This window comes from Peromyscus californicus, unplaced genomic scaffold, assembly GCF_007827085.1.
Source record: "Peromyscus californicus insignis strain IS unplaced genomic scaffold, ASM782708v3 Scaffold_13__1_contigs__length_99412109, whole genome shotgun sequence".
NCBI classification, from domain to species: Eukaryota; Metazoa; Chordata; class Mammalia; order Rodentia; family Cricetidae; genus Peromyscus; species Peromyscus californicus.
Genome location: NW_026294424.1, coordinates 16,159,223 through 16,180,362, shown reverse-complemented (window position 1 = coordinate 16,180,362; position 21,140 = coordinate 16,159,223). Strand labels below are relative to the sequence as shown.

General features: G+C 38.8%; 1 protein-coding gene across 6 annotated transcripts in view; it reads right to left on the bottom strand.

The window, feature by feature from the left end:
- The window catches only part of Acyp2 (acylphosphatase 2), a 205,213-nt gene extending 187,614 nt beyond the window's left edge, over window positions 1–17,599 (bottom strand). For 5 of the 6 annotated variants that reach the window (XR_008217389.1, XR_008217386.1, XM_052734567.1 and 2 more), the window contains exon 1: window positions 17,485–17,594. The gene's annotated coding sequence lies outside the window, so the exon portion shown is untranslated. Of the gene's footprint in view, window positions 1–17,484 lie in introns of all 6 variants that reach the window. The other variant, XR_008217388.1, reaches the window with a different exon arrangement.
- Window positions 17,600–21,140: the final 3,541 nt, after the last annotated feature.

The window sequence follows — 21,140 nt, the reverse complement described above, 5'->3', positions numbered from 1 at the left end:
AGGCAAGAAACTAACTCCCTGGGCTGGAGAGATAGCACAGTGGTTAAGAGCACACACATACACTGTTCTTTTAAGACCAGAATTCAGATTCTAGCAGCCAGCCTTACACTTCACTGTCATCATCAGCAGATTTAGTGAGAAAACTTGGAATTCATAAAGGGAAGGGAAGTAGTTTTTAAAAAGAGAGTTTTTCCCACATTAAAAAATGGGAAACACTACTATGATGGAGGAAGTTAGGTCTCTGTATGATTCTACAATGGATGATTTAATGGAACAGATGAATGAGGGGGAAAGTAACTTGGCTGGGATATAAACATTATCAGTTTGGCAATTCTTGTTTTATCCCTAAAAGTTGGTTGATATGAATGCCAAGATGGCCTTAGAAAAGGTTACTAAAGAAAAGAATGCAATTTTGACTGATTTAAGTTACAAGTCTTAGAAAAGCTTACTAAAACAGATAAAAGAGATATTCAGACCCAGACAGAGGAATTTAAAGGACAACCAACCTCACCATTACATTATAAAACTAGAGAGTAACAGTCCAAAGTTATCAAACAACCAACCTTAATTTATCCAGTCACGTTATGGGAACAACTGCCAAATGACAGGTATCCCAAGGCTATGCAAGAGCTGCTATGGGATAATGCTTTTGTACACTGGTTTAATAAAATGCTGATTGGCCAGTAGCCAGGCAGCATAAGCAGACAAGGAGACACCAGCCTGCCATCCAGGGAGCAGCATGTAATGGCACACAGGAAAAGCCACGGAACATGTGACAACATATAGATTAAGAGAAATGGACTAAGTTTAAGTATAACAGCTAGTCAGTGGTAGGCCTGAGCTAATGGCTGAGCAGTTTTAATTAATATAAGCCTCTGTGTGTTTATTTGGATCTGAGCAGCTGTGGACTGGGTGGGACACAGGAAAACTCCAGCTACAAATTGCTGTGGATATCACTCTGTATAAATAAAATGCTGATTGGCCAGTAGGCAGGCAGGAAGTATAGGCAGGACAAGCAGAGAAGAGAATTCTGGGAACAGGAAGGATGAGTCAGGAGACATTGCCAGCTGTCGCCATGACAAGCAACATGTAAAGATACCAGTAAGCCACAAGCCATGTGGCAACTTATAGATTAATAGAAATGGGTTAATTTAAGATAGAACTAGATAGCAAGAAGCCTGCCATGGCCATACAGCTTGTAAGCAATATAAGTCTGTGTGTTTACTAGGTTGGGTCTGAGCCACTGCAGGACTGACAGGTGATACAGATTTGTCCTGACCGTGGGCCAGGAAAACTCTAGAAACAAATGGTGCCCAATGGGTTGGCAAGAGTTTCCACCTAAAACCTGAGAAAAAAGATTCTAAAATGGAGTTTAAAAAAGCTCCCTAGTTGTCTCTCTCAAGTTAGCGGCAGCCTGCAGGTTTGAGCTACTCTATGGCGGGGTTTGTGGTGTGCGTGTGGGCTTGACCTATACTATGTTACACAGAGGTGTCTCCAAGCTGTGCACTATGCTGTGTGTTGGATATAGTTTTTGCTAGTTAAAAAAAAAGTTTCTGGGCTACATGCTGCTTTGATAAAAGCATAGACCCACTGTTTCTAAGAGTTGATGGCTCCCAGAGCTGGTGGTAAATGTACCACTGCCATGTTGGGAAGCTGAGGTGGGTGGAGCCAGCAGCCACAGCACTGTTTGAGTCTTAGAATGCTGCAGTTTACAGCAATAGGTTCACAATAAGACAGATTCAGATGGAATAGTTTACAATGTGTGTAAAATATACATAGGGTTGAAAGAGAAAAAATGTGATATATACAGTGATATAAAGAAATACATAGTTTTAAAAAATAAAGTCTTTAAAGAGACAGTAAAGGTAGTATAAAAATAAGTCATGTAAAGATGGATATTACACAGAGAATCTGGATTGTGTTGTCTTTAGGATTTTTAACTGCAGAAAAACATTTGATCGTAAAAGCTGTTGAGTTAAGCCAATATGTATATTTTAAAGGTACCTTGACTTCAAAATTTGGATGTAAGGATATGTTGCTTTGGAAAGGAGGCTCTGCTTTTGTTTCCACAGAAAGCCAGAAGCTATGGATTTGTTCCAGATTAAAATGCATCAGATTTGACCAGCCAAGACCCCTTGAAAGGTCTCCGATGACACCATGGCCCAGATGATCCAACATCCAGAACAGTTTCAAGGCAACTGGCTCAGATGATACACCCTCACGGACTACTCCATAATCCTAAAATTATCTTTGTTTTCCCATATGATACAGTGCCCCCCTCCAGCAGGAAGTAGTAAGAGAAGTTATGCCCAAATTCCCAAATATACCAAGCTGACTTTGGAGATGGAATTGGCTCACTCCTTCTCTAAACCCAAACATATTGCTAAAAAAAGAAAAAGGAAGGTTGAGAGATTCTTTTGTTCCATATCAGAAGAGCCCTATGGTGTGGGACAGAGAAAAACCAATATTTTTATTTAAATCAGGTTGATTATAAATGCAATCTCTTTCTAAAGAAGAAAAGGGCATATGATATAGATATGATAGGATGAAAGGGTAGATTGTTGAATCTAATTTTAAAGAGCAACTTATTTAAAATGTTTTACATTACTATGGATTTTAGTTTATTGATACAAGTTTAAACATAATTTTGTTATAATGTATATATATTTCTATTCTCATTTGAGGTATTATGTTTATGTAACTCATTTAGATTGTAATGGATAATTAAGAAATACAGAATAATAATTAGTCTTCTATGATAGTCAAACTTATAGTCATGTTAAGATTTCCAGGTATACATAGATATATTTCAGATAGATAGGTAATCACCAAACACTTCAAAGACCTACAGAATATGGCATTTAAAATGTTTTAAAAACTTAGACTTTCTGGACAATGAGACACATCTGCTCCTGGCAGCACCAATTTACTTCAGAGAGGAGGATGGGCATCGAAGACACTCTATATGGAGTTTATCTTTTTCTTGGCAAAAATAGCCATTTGGACAAGAAACTGTTCTTGCCTGGACTGCTTGATTGACTGGACATGCAGGACCCATGGGAAGGTAACCACTGAACTTTGCTTGGCAAAATGGTCCTTCAGGTTCCTGCTTCACAGAGGAAACTGCCAGACATTCTACAGGACACAGAGAGGTGACTGAGAGACTCTAGGCCTGTGGGCTGAATACAGATGCCCCAACTTTACAGAGGAAAGTTGGATGACTGTCCAGGCTGCCAGCTCTCTCTGTCTACTCTTGCAAAACTCCCAAAAGTTGCTTGTATCCTTCTTCCATTTCTCAGGTAATATTATATCCTTCTGAGGTCTTTGATGTACTTGAAGACTAGATAGTTATAATTTTCCTTAGTTATGATAAAAGATAAGTTAGATATGGAACCTTAGACTCACAAAAATAGGATAGATAGAGATCTCTTCTTTAATTTTGCCAAATACAAATAGACTAGATATTATAAATAGACTAGATATTGTAACTGTAATTCTTGCTTGATAATTGTTTTGTTATATGTAATTTTACTATGTGAAAGTTAAGATCTTCCTTTTTGAAAAAAAAAGAAAGAAAGAAAAGGGGAAGTGCTGTGGATATCACTCTGTATAAATAAAATGCTGATTGGCCAGTAGGCAGGCAGGAAGTATAGGCAGGACAAGCAGAGAAGAGAATTCTGAGAACAGGAAGGATGAGTCAGGAGACACTGCCAGCTGCCGCCATGACAAGCAACATGTAAAGATACCAGTAAGCCACGAGCCATGTGGCAACTTATAGATTAATAGAAATGGGTTAATTTAAGATAGAACTAGATAGCAAGAAGCCTGCCATGGCCATATAGTTTGTAAGCAATATAAGTCTCTGTGTGTTTACTAGGTTGGGTCTGAGCCACTGCAGGTGATAGAGATTTGTCCTGACCGTGGGCCAGGAAAGCTCTAGCAACAACAAATGGTGCTAAAACATGGGGCAAGAGTTTCTAGACAAATTTCTAAGTTGTCTTATTAAATAAAAAAAAAATTAAAAAAACACAGAGCCAGAAATAGGGGTGAATGCTGGGCGGTGGTGGAGCACACCTTTAATCCCAGCACTCAGGAGGCAGAGGCAGTTGGATCTCTGTGAGTTTGAGGCTAGCCTGGTCTACAAAGCGAGTTCCAGGAAAGGCGCAAAGCTACACAGAGAAACCCTGTCTCAAAAAAACAAAAAAAGAAAAAAGAAAAAAAAAGAAATAGGGGTGAAAATCTGACTGAGATCAGAGGAATCAGAACAGCCACCAGCTAACCTTACCTCACGATACTGCAGCTTCCAAAGTGAGCTTCTTCCTGTCTACCTGGGCCTTTATTACCTTGCTGTTCAGCCTTCTCATACCTTGCTATTAGCCTAGCTACCTCACCTCCTTGCCACTGCCTCTCTGTACAGACCTCCAGGTCTCTATGGTTGGTACTTGGATTAAAGGTGTGTGTCACCACACTTGGCTCTGTTTCCTAGCATAGCCTTGAACACACAGAGATACAGACAGATTAAGGGCATGTGCTAACATTGCATGACTTCAGTTTTTACTAATAGTGGCTGACCTTTATCCTCTGATCCTCAGATAAATTTTATTGGGGAACACAGATAAATTATCACCACAAGAGTTTCCACCTAAAGCCTGAGAAAGCTGTGCAAAATAAGATTCTAAAATGGAGCTAAAAACAGCTTCCTAGTTGTGTCTGTCAGGGAAGCCATGAGCTACAACAGTATGGTGGGTTCACAGCAGCATGTGGGCTTGACTTGCAGCATGGCAGATTCCTGCCACAGTACACAGAGGTGTCTCCAAGCCACACATTACACTGTGTGGTGGATTTAGCCTTTGCTAGTACAGACCAAAAAAAAAAAAAAAGACCCACTGCCTCCCAGAGTCAGTGGACAGCATGGTTCCCAGAGCTGGCAGTAAATTACTGCCACCATATTGAACAGCTGAGGTGGGCAGAGTCAACAGCCAAGGCTGCTGCTTCAGTACTAGCCACTGCAGTTTTAGGCAATAGATTTACAATAAGACAGATTCAGATGGGATACACCCTAAACAGTTTACAGTGTGTGTGAAAATGTACATAGGCTTGGAAGAGAGAGGAAAAGAAATATTGACAGTTATATAAAAAATAGAAAGTTTTAAAAAATAAAATCTTTAAAGAGAAAGTAAAACTATTATAAAAAATAAGCCACATAAAGATGGAAATCACACAGAGAGTCTGGATTATGTTGTCTTTGGGACATATAGAAAAACATTTGACTGAAAAGGCTACTCAGTTAAACCAATATGTATATTTTAAAGGAATCTTGACTTCAAAACTTGGATCTAAGGTTATGTTGCTTTAGAAAGGAGGTTCTGCTTTTGTTTCCACAGAAGATGAGAACCTATGGATTGCTTCCAGGCTCATATGGTTTGATCAGCCAAGATCCCCTGAGAGGCCCAGATGATCCAACATCCAAAATCAGCTTCAAGGCAACTGGTTCAGACAGTGCAACATCACAGACTACTCCAGTCAGGACTTGACCATAATTCTTAATTTTCTCAGGATCCCCATTAGATTGCCAGTGCCCTCATCCAGCAGGAAGTAGTATGAGAAGCTATTTCCAAATTCCCGAAATATTGCTTATTAATGTTTATTTTTATTTAAAACAGGTTGGTTATAAATGCCATCTCTTTCTAAAGAAGAAAAGGGGATAGTGTAGATATGATAGGATGAAAGGGTAGATTAATGAGCATACTTTTAAAGAGCAACAACTTGTTTAAAAATGTTTTATATTGCTATGGATTTTAGTTTATTGATACAACTTTATAGTTGATCTTGTTTATATATATATATTTCTATTCTTCATTTAAGGTATTATGTTTATATAACTCATTTAAATTGTAAAGGATGATTAAGAAATACAGATTAATAATTAGTCTTCTATGATAGTCAAATTTATAGTCATGTTAAGTTTTCTAGGTATACATAGATATAATTCAATGGTAATCTTCAAACACTTCAAAGACCTACAGAATATGGCATTTAAAATGTTTTAAAAACTTAGACTTTCTGGACAATGAGACACATCTGCTCCTGGTAGCACTGATTTACTTCAAAGAGAAAGATGGGCATTGAAGACACTCCATGTGGAGTTTATCTTCTTCTTGACAAAAATAGCCATTTGGGCAAGAAACTGTTCTTGCCTGGACTGCTTGACAAAATGTTGTATTGACTGGACATGCAGGACCCATAGAAAGGTGACCACTGAACTTTGCAAGGTCAGATGGTCCTTCAAGTTCCTGCTTCACAGAGGAGACTGCCAGACATTCTACAGGACACAGAGAGAAGCATCTGAGAGACTCTAGGCCTGTAGGCTGAAAAATGGATGCCCCAAGATTACAGAAGAACTTTTGGTGACTGTCCAGGCAGCCAGCTGTCTCTGTCATTCTAGATTTTTGGAAGTTGCTTACAATGCTCTTCCTGTTTACTTAAGTAATATTGTATCCTTCTGAGGCCTTTGATGTAGTTGAAGACTAGAAGTTATAATTTTGGTTTTCCTTGGTTATGATAAGAGATAAGGTAGATATGAAACTTTAGACTCACAAATATAGGATAAATAGAATATTTTCTTTGAATTTGCCAAAAATAAATAGAGTAGATATTGTAACTGTTAATTCTTGCTTGATAACTGTTTTGTTTTGTATAATTTTACTATGTTAAAGTTAAAACTTTCCTTTTTAATTAAACAGAAAAGAAAAAATGCTCTGGGATAATGTTTTTGTACACTGGTTTAATAAAACACTTGTTGGCCAGTATCCAGGCAGGAAGTATAGGCAGGATAAGCAGACAAAGAGAATTCTGGGAAGAGGAAGGCTGAGTCAGGAGATGCAAGCCCGCTGTCCAGGGAGCAGCATGTAAAGACACACAGGTAAAGCCATGGAACATACGTCAACATATAGATTAACAGAAATGGGCTGAGTTTAAGTGTAAGAGCTAGTCATTGGCAGGCCTGAGCTAATGGCTGAGCAGTTTTAATTAATATAAGTTTCTGAGTGATTATTTTATAAGCAGGCCACAGGACTCTGTGGGAGCTTGGTGGGGACTAGAGAAGACTTCCAGCTACAAAGAGCTGACTGAATCCCCATGCAAATGTTAGATTTAGGAGATTTAAAGAAGTGATAGTCTCATAGTGTATGTATTCACCTTTTGTGAGGCAGATGTTAAATTCATGGTCAACTAATAATAGAATTGTCCAACAACACTGGAAAGACTTGGTTACAGCAGTATTGGAATCTGTTCCTCAATTACAGTGGAGGACCTGGTAGAAAAATGAGGCTAAGACCATTGAACAACAAAGTAGGACTAGAGGTATGAAAATTTCCCAAGACCAACTTCTTGGAGAGGGCAATTATGCTGATGTACAAAGACATCTGTATATGCTGACCACACCCTGGCTCTATGCCATGCAGCAGCTTTGAATGCTTGGGACAGAATTGAAGAAATAAGAAAGAGAACTAAGTCATTTACTAAAGTTAGACAAGACCCAAAAGATATCTTCATTGATTTTTTTTTTAACAAAGATTGACTTCAACTATAAATAGAATGATAATAAATCCAGAAGCTAGGCAAATAATAATTGAATTTTTTGGCTTTTGAAATTGCTAATTCACAATGCAAAAGGGCAATTGGGCCTTTAAAGACAAGATCAGCACCCATACAGGAATGGATCTGAGATACAGTCAATACTGAATCTCATAACCATGATGATATTTGGATAGGAGAGATGATTTGCAGAGGCTTGAAGAAAAATCAAAATGTCAGATGTTTTAATTGTGGTAAACAAGGTCACCTAAAAAGGGACTGTAGGTAGAGCATTCCTAGAAACAATGATTTTTCTAGGAATAATCCAAACAGAAGGCCCATGTCTTCTGAAGTATGCAGAAGGTGTGGCAAAGGCCAACATGGGACCAAAGAATGTAGATCAACAAGGGACAGACAAGGTGACCCTTTGCCATTGGGAAATACCTTGAGGGGCCTCTCACAGGTTCCCATGTCAAACTTGGTTCAATCGATCCCTGTCACCATGCAGGAAACTCCTCCCTAGAGCAATTAAAGAAACTAATGCCTATTGTAAAACAAAACAAAACAAAACATACTGCTCTGAATGATAGGGCAGCTTTAGAAGATAAAACAAAAATTTCAGGAGAAACTATAAAGCAAATATTTTGTTAAACTTTCTATAAATGATCAAAGACCAAAATTAAAAACTTGAATAAATGACATTATAATTGAAGGTCTTGTAATAGGGGCAGATGTAACAATAATTACACCAGAATCTTGTTATCCAAATTGGCCTCTTCTGGAGGTAAATGTTCAGGTTTTAGGGATTGGAACTTTACCTAAGGTAAAACAAAGCACAAGATGGATCAAACGTACAGGGTCAGAAAGGACAGAGAGGAAAATTAAAGCAATATGTGGCTTACACAGCAATGAATTTATGGGGATGTGATTTATTACAGCAACGAAATACACAGATTAACATTCCTCCAATCTCAGAAACCAACCATAAACTCAGGTATGTTTCTAGGAAAAATATTAAAAGATATTATAAAGAACAGTCACCAAACATTCAGGTTGTACATAAACAGGGCTCACAGCTGCTGATCTTTCAAAGGTACCAACAACCCTACCTTTAAAATGGTTAACTGACAAAACCATCTGGGTGGAACAATGGCTGACCCATGATTGAGTTTTTCCTCAGAGTGCAACTACACCAACATGGGTCCCAACAAGACATGTATATCTCGCCATGGAGCAGCCCACCTCCACCAAAGAATTGGTCGTGGATGGGTAATGTACATACTCACTACCATTGCCCCTTTTATTTCCCCCAAAGCAGAAGATCTATGGACTCTGGTTCCCTTGTTTCCCATTCTGTTGCCAATGGCAATTAACTCCTGCTTTCCCTGTGATATTTACCACCAACTCTTCCCTAGCCTGTACTTTATGGACCTGGTGCTGACCACCAAAATATTGGAGGGCACCTGGTCTGTGGAAAAAGTCCTTTGTTTTACACCCCCCTTTTTTTTTCTTTCTCTTGTCAATGCCTAAGAAATAGAATTAGTAAGAGACATGTCCCTACTGGCTTGCAATCCATGCTTCCATGCAATCAATGTGCCTCACCCCTCAATTACGCCATTATACTCTGGGAACAAATATCCCATCTCAATATGACCAAGGTCCCGGTGATGTCACTGGAGACAGATTTTTTTTAAACTAAAGTCTGTGACAACTTTAAAAGGTCATTTGTGTAGTGGGTAGCCATTCCAGCTTTGATCTGGAAGTTCCAACCCCCATTGACAGGAATGGACCCAGCAGAAATTGTAGTACCTTTAACTAATGAGGAAATTTCATCACTATGGAAAGATAATGAATACTGGTAGAGAGCCTGCAGTAACTTTTTGGGAGAGATTAACAACCACTATCCCAAAAGCAAGAGAATAGAATTCATAAAGAAGACTGAATGGGTCCTTCCTCACATTGTATGACAAAAGCCAATTTCTGGAGTCCTCACATTCTATACTGATGCAAATAAATCAGGGAAAGCAGGATATAAATCAGGAGACTTAAGTAAAGTGGTACAAAGTCCATACAGCTCTGTACAAAAGGCAGAACTGTATGCCATTCTTATGGTACTGATGGACTTCACAGAACCCCTTAATAGAGTCACTGACACTCAATATGCAGAGAGAGTTGTTTTACATATTGAAACTGATGAATTTATTCCTGATAATACAGAATTAACTTCATTATTCATACAATTTCAGGAAATCATCAGAAAAAGGAACATATAAAACACATATCAGATTCCATACAGGTCTACCAGGACCTCTAGCACAAGGTAATGATGAGATTGATCAGTTACTAATAGGTAATGTGCTAGAAGCCTCAGAATTTCATAAGAAATATCATGTAAATAGCAAAGGTTTGAAGAAGGATTTCTTCATCACTTGGCAACAAGCTAAGGATATTGTTAAAAAATGTCCTACTTGTTCCATCTATAACGAAATTCCATTACCTGCAGGGAGCAATCCAAAAGGTATACAAAGAAATGAAATTTGGCAGATGGATGTGTTTCATTTTGCAGAATTTGGAAGATTAAAGTATGTACATCATACCATTGACACCTATTCAGGACTTCAATGGGCAACTCCTATGAGTTCTGAAAAGGCTGATTCTGTGATTACACACCTATTAGAAGTTATGGCCATCATGGGAATACCTGTACAAATTAAGACAGACAATGCCCCAGCATATGTCTCCAATAAAATGAGACAATTCTTTGCTTATTACAATATAAAGCATGTTACAGGTATACCACACAATCCCACAGGCCAAGCAGTCATAGAAAGATCCAATCGAACTTTAAAGGATATGCTAAATAAACAGCAACAGGTAACAATGACTCCTAGAAATAGATTGCATAGTGCTTTATTAACCTTGAATTTTCTCAATGCTGATGAGAAAGGAACAACAGCTGTGGAGAGACATTGGACAACAGACAAAACTCCTGAGCTAAACCAACTGGTTTATTTCAAGGATGTGCTGATCTCAGAATGAAAACCTGGATATGTTCTATGTTGGGGAAGGGGTTTTGCCTTTGTTTCTGCAGGAGACGAAAAGCTATGGATACCAACAAAATTAATAAAAATTCGATTCGAACAGGAAAAACCCCTTGATAAGGAGAAGTAAAAGATCATCCACCAATGTGACATCTCTACAAGATGTAAGAAAAATTTAACAATCAAAGGTTGGGGCAGGGTTCTGTTTTTGTCTTTCCAGGATAATGGAAATACCCATCTTTCAAAAAACCTAAGGCCTTGGATATCCGGATGTTTACAGCAGAAAGAAAGAATTTATTGGTACCAATCTACACACGGTAAAATCTCACTGTCTAACATCTATCTCTCTATCAATCTAGAAAAGTTGTGGTTCCAATTCAATTATAAGCCAAGCTGGCTTTGGAGATGGAATTGGCTCACTCCTTCTCTAAACCCAAGCACATTGCTAAAAGAAAAGTTTGAGAGATTCTTCAGTCCCATATCAGAAGAGCCCTCTGGTGTGGGACAGAAGGAAACCAATAAAAAGGGTCCATTGTTTTCTAGATTCTAATTCTCTCCATGCTTACTCTTGATTTCTCAGAATCCTTCCTTACATGCTATGTCCTCCTTAAATCCAAACTTTCCATTTTGATAACCAATAAGTTTTTCCAATAGCAATCTCGGAAGTCTCCAGAAGGAAGATGCGGCCCCAACAACAGCAACTCTACCCAATCCAGAATGATGCCATGGTAATCATCATCATGCTACACTTCTTGCCATAATTTCAGACAATCTTACCCATTACTCTAAGACTTGCTGCAGAACCTACAGTTAGTCTAACTGAGATTTAACTATCTGAGCTTTGTCACAGTACCCAACAGAGATAACATCACCCCCTAAACAGCAGGAAGCAATTCTAAGAAAACGATGCCCCTTCTCCCTTAGGTTTCATAATTCTCAGGGTTATGGATGATGGTTATAGGGTTGGGGGTGGAAGAAAATATTAGACTCAGTATTCTAAAAAAAAAAGGAAAAGAAGAAACGGAATGGATAGGTATAAGATATTATGGTAGATTATTGTGTATACTAGTAAACAAATTTAGTAAAAAAGCAGCCTTAGATAATTTGCACTGCTATGGATTCTCATATGTTGATACAAATGTAAACTATTTTTATATTCCTGTTTAAGATAATTTGTATATTGGTACAAATACAGAACTATATTTGTTAATAATGTACATATATTTCTATTCTTATTTGAAATATTTGTATATTGATACAAATGTAAATTTATATCTGTCATACTTTATGTATGTTCTACTTCTGTTTAGGATATTCGGTATATTGATATATATTTAAGATTATTGTCATATTGCATATCACACTATATATTCCTACCTCTGTTACAAATATCTTGTGTATTGTCACAATTTTGAAGTCATCGTTCTTCACCATACATTTGCTTATAGACTGTTTACCTTGTTTACGTGAAGCCTTAGTCCTTAGGTTATTTCGGTAGATAAGACTTATAGATTTATAATCACCTATACTTGTCATCTCTATATAGTTACATTAGTTAGGTTATCCAGCTTTACAGATACATAGATCAGATGGACAGGTAATTTTCAAACACTTCATAGACCTAGAGAACATGGCATTTAAATAACTTAGAATTCTGTTGACATGAGACACAATTGCTCCTGGCTGCACCAATTTGATCCTGAGAGAATGTTGGGCTTCTAAGACATTTCTATTTGGAAGTTTGTCTTCTTGGCACAAAATGGCCTACTGGGCAAAGAACGGCCCTTGCCTCGATGGCTGACAGTACAAATGCAGTGCTGTCCTTTCTGGACAAGTGGGACACAAGGAAAGCGACCACTGTACTCTGCCAAGACAGGGTAAGATGGTCTTTCAGAATTCCTGCTTCTGAAAAGGGTCTGTCAGATACTTTAGGCCTGTAGCCAATTTGAATGCACCAACAATGCTGAGAAACATTAGGTGACTGTCCAGGCTGCCAGCTGTCTCTGTCTACTCTTGGAAAATTCCCAAAAGTTGCTTGCATCCATCTACCATTTCTCAGGTACCATTATATTCCTTCTCAGGTCTTTGATGGGAATGAAGACTAGCAGTTATAGTTACAACTTAGTAGATAGAACATATTAAGTATTAGATTCAGGTTCTTTAGGATAGGTCACCTTTTGGAATGATCTTTGTAACATGCCATTTACCTATGCTCTATACTTCTCTGGATTTTAGTATGTGTTTCTTGCTTGATATTGTTTGCATTGGTTGTAGTTCCATCTTATCTAGGTCATTATCCCTCATTATTCCTGGACAATATTTGATAACCATTCCTTTGTATATAGTCTTGTATTAGGTTAGAACTTTCTTCTTTAGACAAAAAGGGGGAGATGTAGTGGGTAGCCATTCCAGCTTTGATCTGGAAGTTCCAACCCCCATTGAGACTTTGGCAACTGTCATGCCTACAAGGCAGGGCCAAGGGAGGCGCCTGGAGACCCGAGATCTGGATGGGCCAGCGCTCTCTCTGTTCCGGGACCCTGGACGGTGGAGGTGGGCCAAGCAGAGCTCCAGAGAACACCACTGGACTGCAATACACCTTCCCCAGACCCCGCTACCTACCTATCCCTTAATTTGTAAATTACACTATTAAATAAATCTCCTTTTAACTACATGGAGTGACCTTAATAATTTCACCAATACTTTTGATCCCTCCTGGGTGATCACATATGCTTTGATTGGTGGGGTGATACTGTTAATCCTTATTCTCTTTATATGCCTCCTGTAGCACATCCAACAGCAGCAGACAGTGACTAAGGCAACTCTTCAGGTTTTAATGGCTCTTAGATATCCTGCTCATAACCCTCCACAGGAGGTTATGCATGCCTGGTTCTCTGAAATTCAAAAGGCTACTTCCTAATAACACAGTTCATTTAAAAAAGTAATGTATAATTAAGAAATGTAGATTAATAGTCATCTATAATAGTCAAACTTATAGTCAGGTATGTTTTCAAGGTAATACACAGATATATTTAAATTGATGGGTGGTCTTCAAACACTCCAAAGACCTACAGAATATGGCATTTAAGATGTTTAGTAACTTAAGGCTTTTCTTGACAGTGAGACATGTCTGGCAGCACCCATCTACTTCAGAGAAGATAATGGGCATCAAAGAAACTGCATATGGAATTTACTTTCTTTGTGGCAAAAGTTAGCCACTGGGCAAGAAACTGTCCTTGCCTTGACTGTTGACATTATGCTGTCCAAATTGGACAAGCAGGACACAAAAGAAAGTGACTACAGAACTGTATCAAGACAAGGCAGAACAGTCCTTCAAAAATCCTGCTTCATTGGAAAGTCTGTCAGATATTCTAGGCCTGTAGGACAAAGATGGATGCCCCAACATTACAGAGGAACTTTGGGTGACTGCCCAGGCAGCCAGCTGTTTCTGTCATTTGTTAATTTTGGAAGCTGTTTGCTCTGTACTTCCTGTTTACTCAGGTAATATTACATCCTTCTCAGGTCTCTGATGGAGTTGAAGACCAAATAGTTATAGTTATAGTTTTCCTTGTTACCAAATTCAGAAAAGAAACTCAAAAAAGTGGTGTAAAGAGTATAAGGTTGAGAGACATAAAAAATAATTTTGTGTTGATAATACAAGTTAGCATAGAAAGTGAATTAGGTACAACCCTTTGGACTCAACAAGGTAGGATAGATAATAGAGTATTTTCTCTGAATTTTTCAAATTCAAATGGAGTGTATTTCTTGTCTGTATATATTTGTATATAGTTATTGTACTTATTGTATATAGTTTTACTATGATAGTTAAAATCTTCACTTTTTATTTAGACAAAAAGGGGGAAATGTATGATATTTTGATTGTGTTCTGACAAATAAATCTTGTCTGGAGTTAGAGGGTCGAGCTAGCCACTAGTTCACCATAGAGATTAGGAAAACTAAGGACAGATAGTATACAGGAAGTAATAAGGTGGGGTGGAGAGTGGTCCTTTTGGTCAGAGGAAAGAGGTAGGAAGCAACTGTGGCTGCTCCCCTGGATCTTTCAGGCTTTTAACTTGATATCTAACTCCAGATTTTTTCATCAATAAGATTAATTAGATTAACACTTCACTTATTTTTCCACAAACTTAAAAGTTTTACCTACTGAGTCACCAAATCCTTTTCCACTTACAAAAAATTGGTGAATTGGGATAATCAAATGTATTTTATCTCTTTAAGTTTGTAAAACAGTTCACACCATGGGCCTTTAGTGCTCTCCATGCTCCCAGGAGAGGCTTTCATAACTAGAGAGGTTTTGGTAACTCTATGTGTTGGCAAATTGGAAAGTCTATTCCAGATCTTAAAAGAGTCATCCTTATACTTCTATTGTTTAGAACCACTTCTGGTGCCAAAATCTGTATTAGTCATGGTTCTCTAGAGTAACAGTACTTATAAAATGAATCTGTGTATATAGAAAGGGAATTCACTCTGGGTGGTGGTGGCACACGCCTTTAATCCCAGCACTCGGGAGGCAGAGCCAGGCGGATCTCTGTGAGTTCCAGGAAAGGCACAAAGCTACACAGAGAAACCCTGTCTCGAAAAAAAAAAAAAAAAAAAGAAAGAAAAAGAAAAAAGAAAGAAAGAAAAGAAAGGGAAGTCACTAGAATAACTTATAGGCTGTGGTCCTGCTAATCCAAAAATGCCTAGCTATGAACAGAAAGTCCAAGAATCTGGTAGTTGCTCAGTCCATAAGGCTGGAAGTCTCAGCTGGTCTTCAGTATATGCCAGAATCCTGAAGAAATAGACCCTAATGCTAATGAACGAATGGACTTGCTAGCAAGGTAAGGACAAGCAGGCAAAGATCAAAAGCTTCCTTCTTCCATGTCCTTATATAGGCCTCCAGAAGGTGTGGCCCAAATTAGAGGTTGGTCTTTCTACCTCAAAGATATGGATTAGAAGCAGATCTTCCCACTTCAAATTAAACAAAAATGCCTCTGAAATGTGACCTCCATTTTTGGGTTTTAGTTAACTCTAGATGTAGTCAAGTTACCACAGTATCAAAAGTACTAACCAGGCCCAATACTGCTCAGCTTCTGGGATCAGACAGGATCAGATGGGTACTATGGCCATGACTCCTGATGCACTTTCTAAAGGTACAAACCCAAGAATTGTAAGGGAATCACTTTTCAAATTTTCAGCTTCCTTGCACATTGTTTCCTAAACCTGACCTCAGATTTGTCTGCCGTGAATTTCCTTCCCTACCTCCCTTTTCATAATGACTCTGTGAAGCAAAGGTGCCTTATAAGGACAAACAAACAACAACAACAACAACAATAAAACACTTCTATCCATTTTTTAACCTTACCCTGGATACATTGCCCCAAAGTGTAAAATATCTATAAAATAACAAAATGGACAAAAATAATAACAAAAGGATAATATTCCTCTCTTTTTAAAAGAAGGTTCTATTAAAAAAAAAATCCCGAGCCGGGCGGTGGTGGCGCACGCCTTTAATCCCAGCACTCGGGAGGCAGAGCCAGGCGGATCTCTGTGAGTTCGAGGCCAGCCTGGTCTCCAAAGCGAGTTCCAGGAAAGGCGCAAAGCTACACAGAGAAACCCTGTCTCGAAAAACCAAAAAAAAAAAAAAAAAAAAAAAAAATCCCAGCTTTCCTGCTTAGAAATAAATTCCCAATACAAACTCACCTTTTAAATCTATGAATAGTTACCATTAAAGCTTATTGCTATTGGCAGTTAATACAAGCATCCCATATCCTGTTTTTATTACACACATAGACAGCACATCTGGGGTGGGAGTGGGGTCCAGATGGAGTGAGCAGTAAGAAACTCTCCTGAATAGTGGGATTTATCATGAAAATTCAGACTCAAGCAGGAAGTTATATCATTGTAAAAGAGCCTTGTTTTTATTTTGGAGACAGGGTCTCATGGAGCCTCGACTGGCTTCAACTTGATACCTAGCCATCTCCCAAGTGCCGGCTGGATTATAGGTTTATGCCACCACACCACATTGGTGTAGTGCAGAGTATTCAATCCAGAGCTAGGTGAAAATTAGGCAAGCACTCTACCAACTGAGCTATATTCCCAGTCTCAAAAACCTTTCTTCTTTTAAAGGAATAATAGTGTATATTAAATCTTTACAGTACTGGCATTTCATTAGATCATTTTCTCTGTGTGTAGACTACACTAGTCTCGAACTCAAAGAGATCCACTTGCTTTTGCCGAACGAGAAGGCGTGGGCCACCATATCCATGTCAAGCCCCATTAGGTAAATTTCAAAGAATGTTTTAACATTTTAAATTACAAATATAAAGATTATACAATAAGTCAGACATTATGTTCTGTGCAACTATCTAAGCTTATAATGAAACAAAAATTAGAAAACTCATTTAAATTGCCTAAGAGTGTCGTGCAATGGTATAGTGCACAAAATATGTATAAAAATGTAAGGCTCAATCTCCAAAATCCAAGGAAGGAAAAATTGCTAGTTAGCTGGAGAGGGACTACAACCTCTGACGAAGTAAACCATCCAGTATCATTAAGGTATCCTTGCTAAACCCAAGCCTGACAACCCTTTGTGACCAATAACCTCTGCTTTTCCGACCCACTCCAGCGTTTTCCAGTAGAGTGGCAGCCGGCCCCTCGGACACTCGGGGTGCTGTCCCTCCACACCCAGGCGCCTCCCTCCCGCAGCTCTCCTGCGCACGCGCAATGCCCATCCTTCCCACGCGCGGCTGCTGTGTCATGGCTGAGCGGAAGTCCGTGCCTCAGAAGGAAGAGGCAGCCCTAAGGCGGATGGCACTAGCTTTCTCCTGGCCCTCCCACAGCCCCGTCCTGGCCTCCCGGGGTCAGGATGTACCCTGCACTCTCCCGAACACTTCGTAGTCCACAGACTTGAGCGGCTCCGCCATGGTGGCCAGCCTTCTCGCGAGCAAGCGGAGCGGGATGTGCGGCGCGGGTGCTGCGGCGGCGCGGAGGAGGCTCGTGGCGCTGGCGCGGGTGCCCGGCGGCGGCGGCGGCGGCGGCGGCCCGGACGCGAGCGCCGGGTCATGCGTCAGAAGGCCGCACACGACGGCGGCCCGCAGTGAGGGCGACGGACGCAAGGCGGCGGGCTCGCGGGTCCCCAGGACCCGGTTCTCTAGAGTGCCCAAGGTCGGGCCGCGAGGGGATTAAACCAAACTAACATATTCATCTACCCACTGACGTTTATTTGACACACAAAAAAGAGTTTTTTTCTTTTGTTAAGGATGAAACTAAGAGTGGACTTGTTGGGAGGAGGAAGGGGTAGAGCCAGAGTGGGCTGGGGAGAGAGGATAGGTAACAGGAGATAAAAATTATCAAAATTCATTATATACAAGGATAAAATGTCAAAGAATTTTTCTAAGTTTTATGTGTTTTTATATAGGTATACTGTAAAGAGATTAATTCAAGTTAATTAACATTCATCTCACATCTGATTTCATTTAAGATCTCAACAATTTCAGATATATATTTATCAATCTTAACTATGGTCTGTAAATGTGTTCTCCACTTGATATGAACCAATTTTGTGCCCTTGAAACAATATCCCCATTTCCAACCCCTCAATGACTCCCGAGATTTGCGTTTGAAATGAAGGCCCTGCATAAGCGTAGTGGCACAGGGTATTAGGTCAGAGAATTAATTCTGAAATGTTTTGGCAACTGCCAAATCCATGGTGATTGTGAACTAAACCATAAGTTAAGGTTGACCTTTATAGTCAGTCTGCTGATTAAAAAAAGCTTGTACCTGAATCCCTATTCTACATAGATGTCTAGAAGGAGAAATTTTAATAATTTTGTCTCATGCTAATAGGAACAAACGCTTACAGTCATCTTGTCTGTTGTCATACAGTTTTATATGTTTTGTAGTTTTGTTTTCATGGTCTTGATTACTGGTCAGTGACATTTCAGTTGCCTAGGGCAGTTAAGACAGTTTATATTTAGAGAATTATATTTCTGGTGAGATATTTAAGGTCTTACCTTATATTAGCCCATCACTCCAAATAATCAGGATAAAACTTTTGATAACCTGCTTTCTAAATTTCAAATTCTTTTATATGTGAGAATTTCCATTTCTCAATTTATTTGTTGGCCTCGATACCTTTACACATTTTTTTTTCATCTTTCCGAATAAAAGAATCTACTACAACTTAATTAAATACTGTGTGCTAATTCTGTCTGGGAACCCACACACAAAACTCAGGGCCAGGTGTGGTGGCATACTCCTTTAATCTCAATACTGGAGAGGTAGAGGTTGGCTGATCTCTTGTGAGTATGAGACCAGCCTGGTTCCAGGCCAGCTAAGACTATGTGGTGAGACTCTGTACCAAAGTGAATAAGTACACTAAAACTTGAGTGTGATCAAATCAGTAAGACATGTTCTAGAAGTGCTAGTCTGGATCAATTTACCTAATGAAGGTAATTATTCTTGGTATTGCAGATTTAACTCCTTCCTCTTATCTCCCAAGTCACTTCTTGAAGACCATGGAATCAACATAGATTTTAAGTAATTCTCAGGTGTTTTCAAATTCTCTCCATTACATTCAGAAGCAAACCTTCTCTAACCTGTTATTTTGTGCTTCCCCAAATCCTGAAGGTGTCCACTGCTCACAGCTCTCAGTACAACACAATAAAAAATCTTCTCTGGAACCTACTTTCCCTGGGATACCTCCAGGTACCCCACATCTTTGCTATGCAGCTCAGTTGTCTTACAAGTTCTTGTAAGATTGTGTCCTCCCCATCAATGCATCCTCCCCATAGTTCTGTGTCTTAAAAATCATTGACTGGGAAGGCTGACATTTTCCTTTTCTTAATCAACCCTTGACTTTTCTCCACATTTACCCAGGAGTACCTCTGCCAGTTATTATGTAGCTCCGTTTTAACTTTAGAAGTGTTATAGCAGCAATTGACATTTGCTTTGCTAAAAACTGTATTGTGTCTGCCAACAGCTGAACATTAGTAAATGGAAATTTTTATGTACCAATTCAGCATGGATTGCTAATAAAATGTGGCTCTAAGACTTTAGAATTGTAAGCAAGTGTTTTTAATATTAAGTAACTTTAAATAGAGATCTAGAAAAATTTAGAAAATTTTAAAAAATCAATCACCCATAATCTTAACACATCTGATATCATTTTTTACTATGTTTTCCCTCTTTCCCTCTCTCTCTCTATATATAGATATGTGTGTGCATATATGTATGTGTGTATACATATGTATGTATGTGTGTGCATATATATGTATGTATTTAAATACAGCATGTATTCAACTACAACATTAATATAAAATATACATGCTTTAAGTATGAATTGAACTTTTGTTGTCTTTTCCAAGTCATAGTATTTCTAATGAATATTTTAATTCATTATATTATATGTATATTATATAATATTTTAATTTAATCTGTTATTGCACATTCAGACTGCTTCTTATTTTTCACCATCATAAAAAATATAGTAAAGGAAATATGTATATGGCTCCCCTCCTTTTTGTAGGGTAGTCAGAAGACAGGTCTCATTGTATAGCCACCAAAGGATCATCAATCAGTTCTTGAGATGACCCAGTTCTACAGTGAAGGCTGACATGTCTTCAGTGGGTTCCAGAACTGCATTTCAGATGCTTGTGGCATGAATAAAGCTAAGACTGGGAGGAAGTGACCTAGAGCCTCTCTCCTTAGCCCCTTCAACAACTCTATTAGCCACTTAACACTAAATGCTAAAATGCTAAATCATTTCTTCTGAGTACCTCTTTTCCCCTGTAATTTAAACTCTGACCAGTTCAATGCTTGGGGGGCAAAAAAACATTACAATAGGAGTAGATCTAAAATTAAAAAGAATGGAAGTTCAAATATGCCACACCCACATGTCTGTTAAGCATTAAGGATTTTAGTACTTACAAAGAGGTAAAATATAGACTAATGAAAAAATCTAAAAACCAGGCATGGTGGCACATGCCTATAATCCCAGCACTCTGAAGAAAGGAAATCAGGAGTTTGAGGCCAGCCTGGGTTTTGTAGCCAGACCTTGAGATGGAGATTAGAGAGGAGAGAAAAGAATAATAAAACTAACCCTCAACCTTTTGATAATTTGTTGAAATATTATGAGACAAGGGCTTAATGTAGCCCATGTTCTGTTAATTAGCTGCATCCTGCTTATTTGTATTTATTGTCTACCCGATTTGCAGATATCCTGTTTTATTTTTATAAATTAGTGAAACAATAACATTAAAAAGAACCCTCTGGCTGGGTGTGGTTGCACATGCCTATAACCCCTGAATTAGGGAGAGTGAGGCAGGTGTAACACTGCAAGTTTGAGGCTAGTCTGTATTAAATGAAATCCTGTCTGAAAACCTAAAACCAAAGAAACCAAAGAACATTTCCAGAGTGCTGCTTAGTTATAAAGCATAATTTCTGGTCTCTTGCTGCCACCTACCAACTGCTCAAGGCCATGCAGTCTATGAGCATAGGATGACTCCTTCAGAAATGCTAGCAGGACCT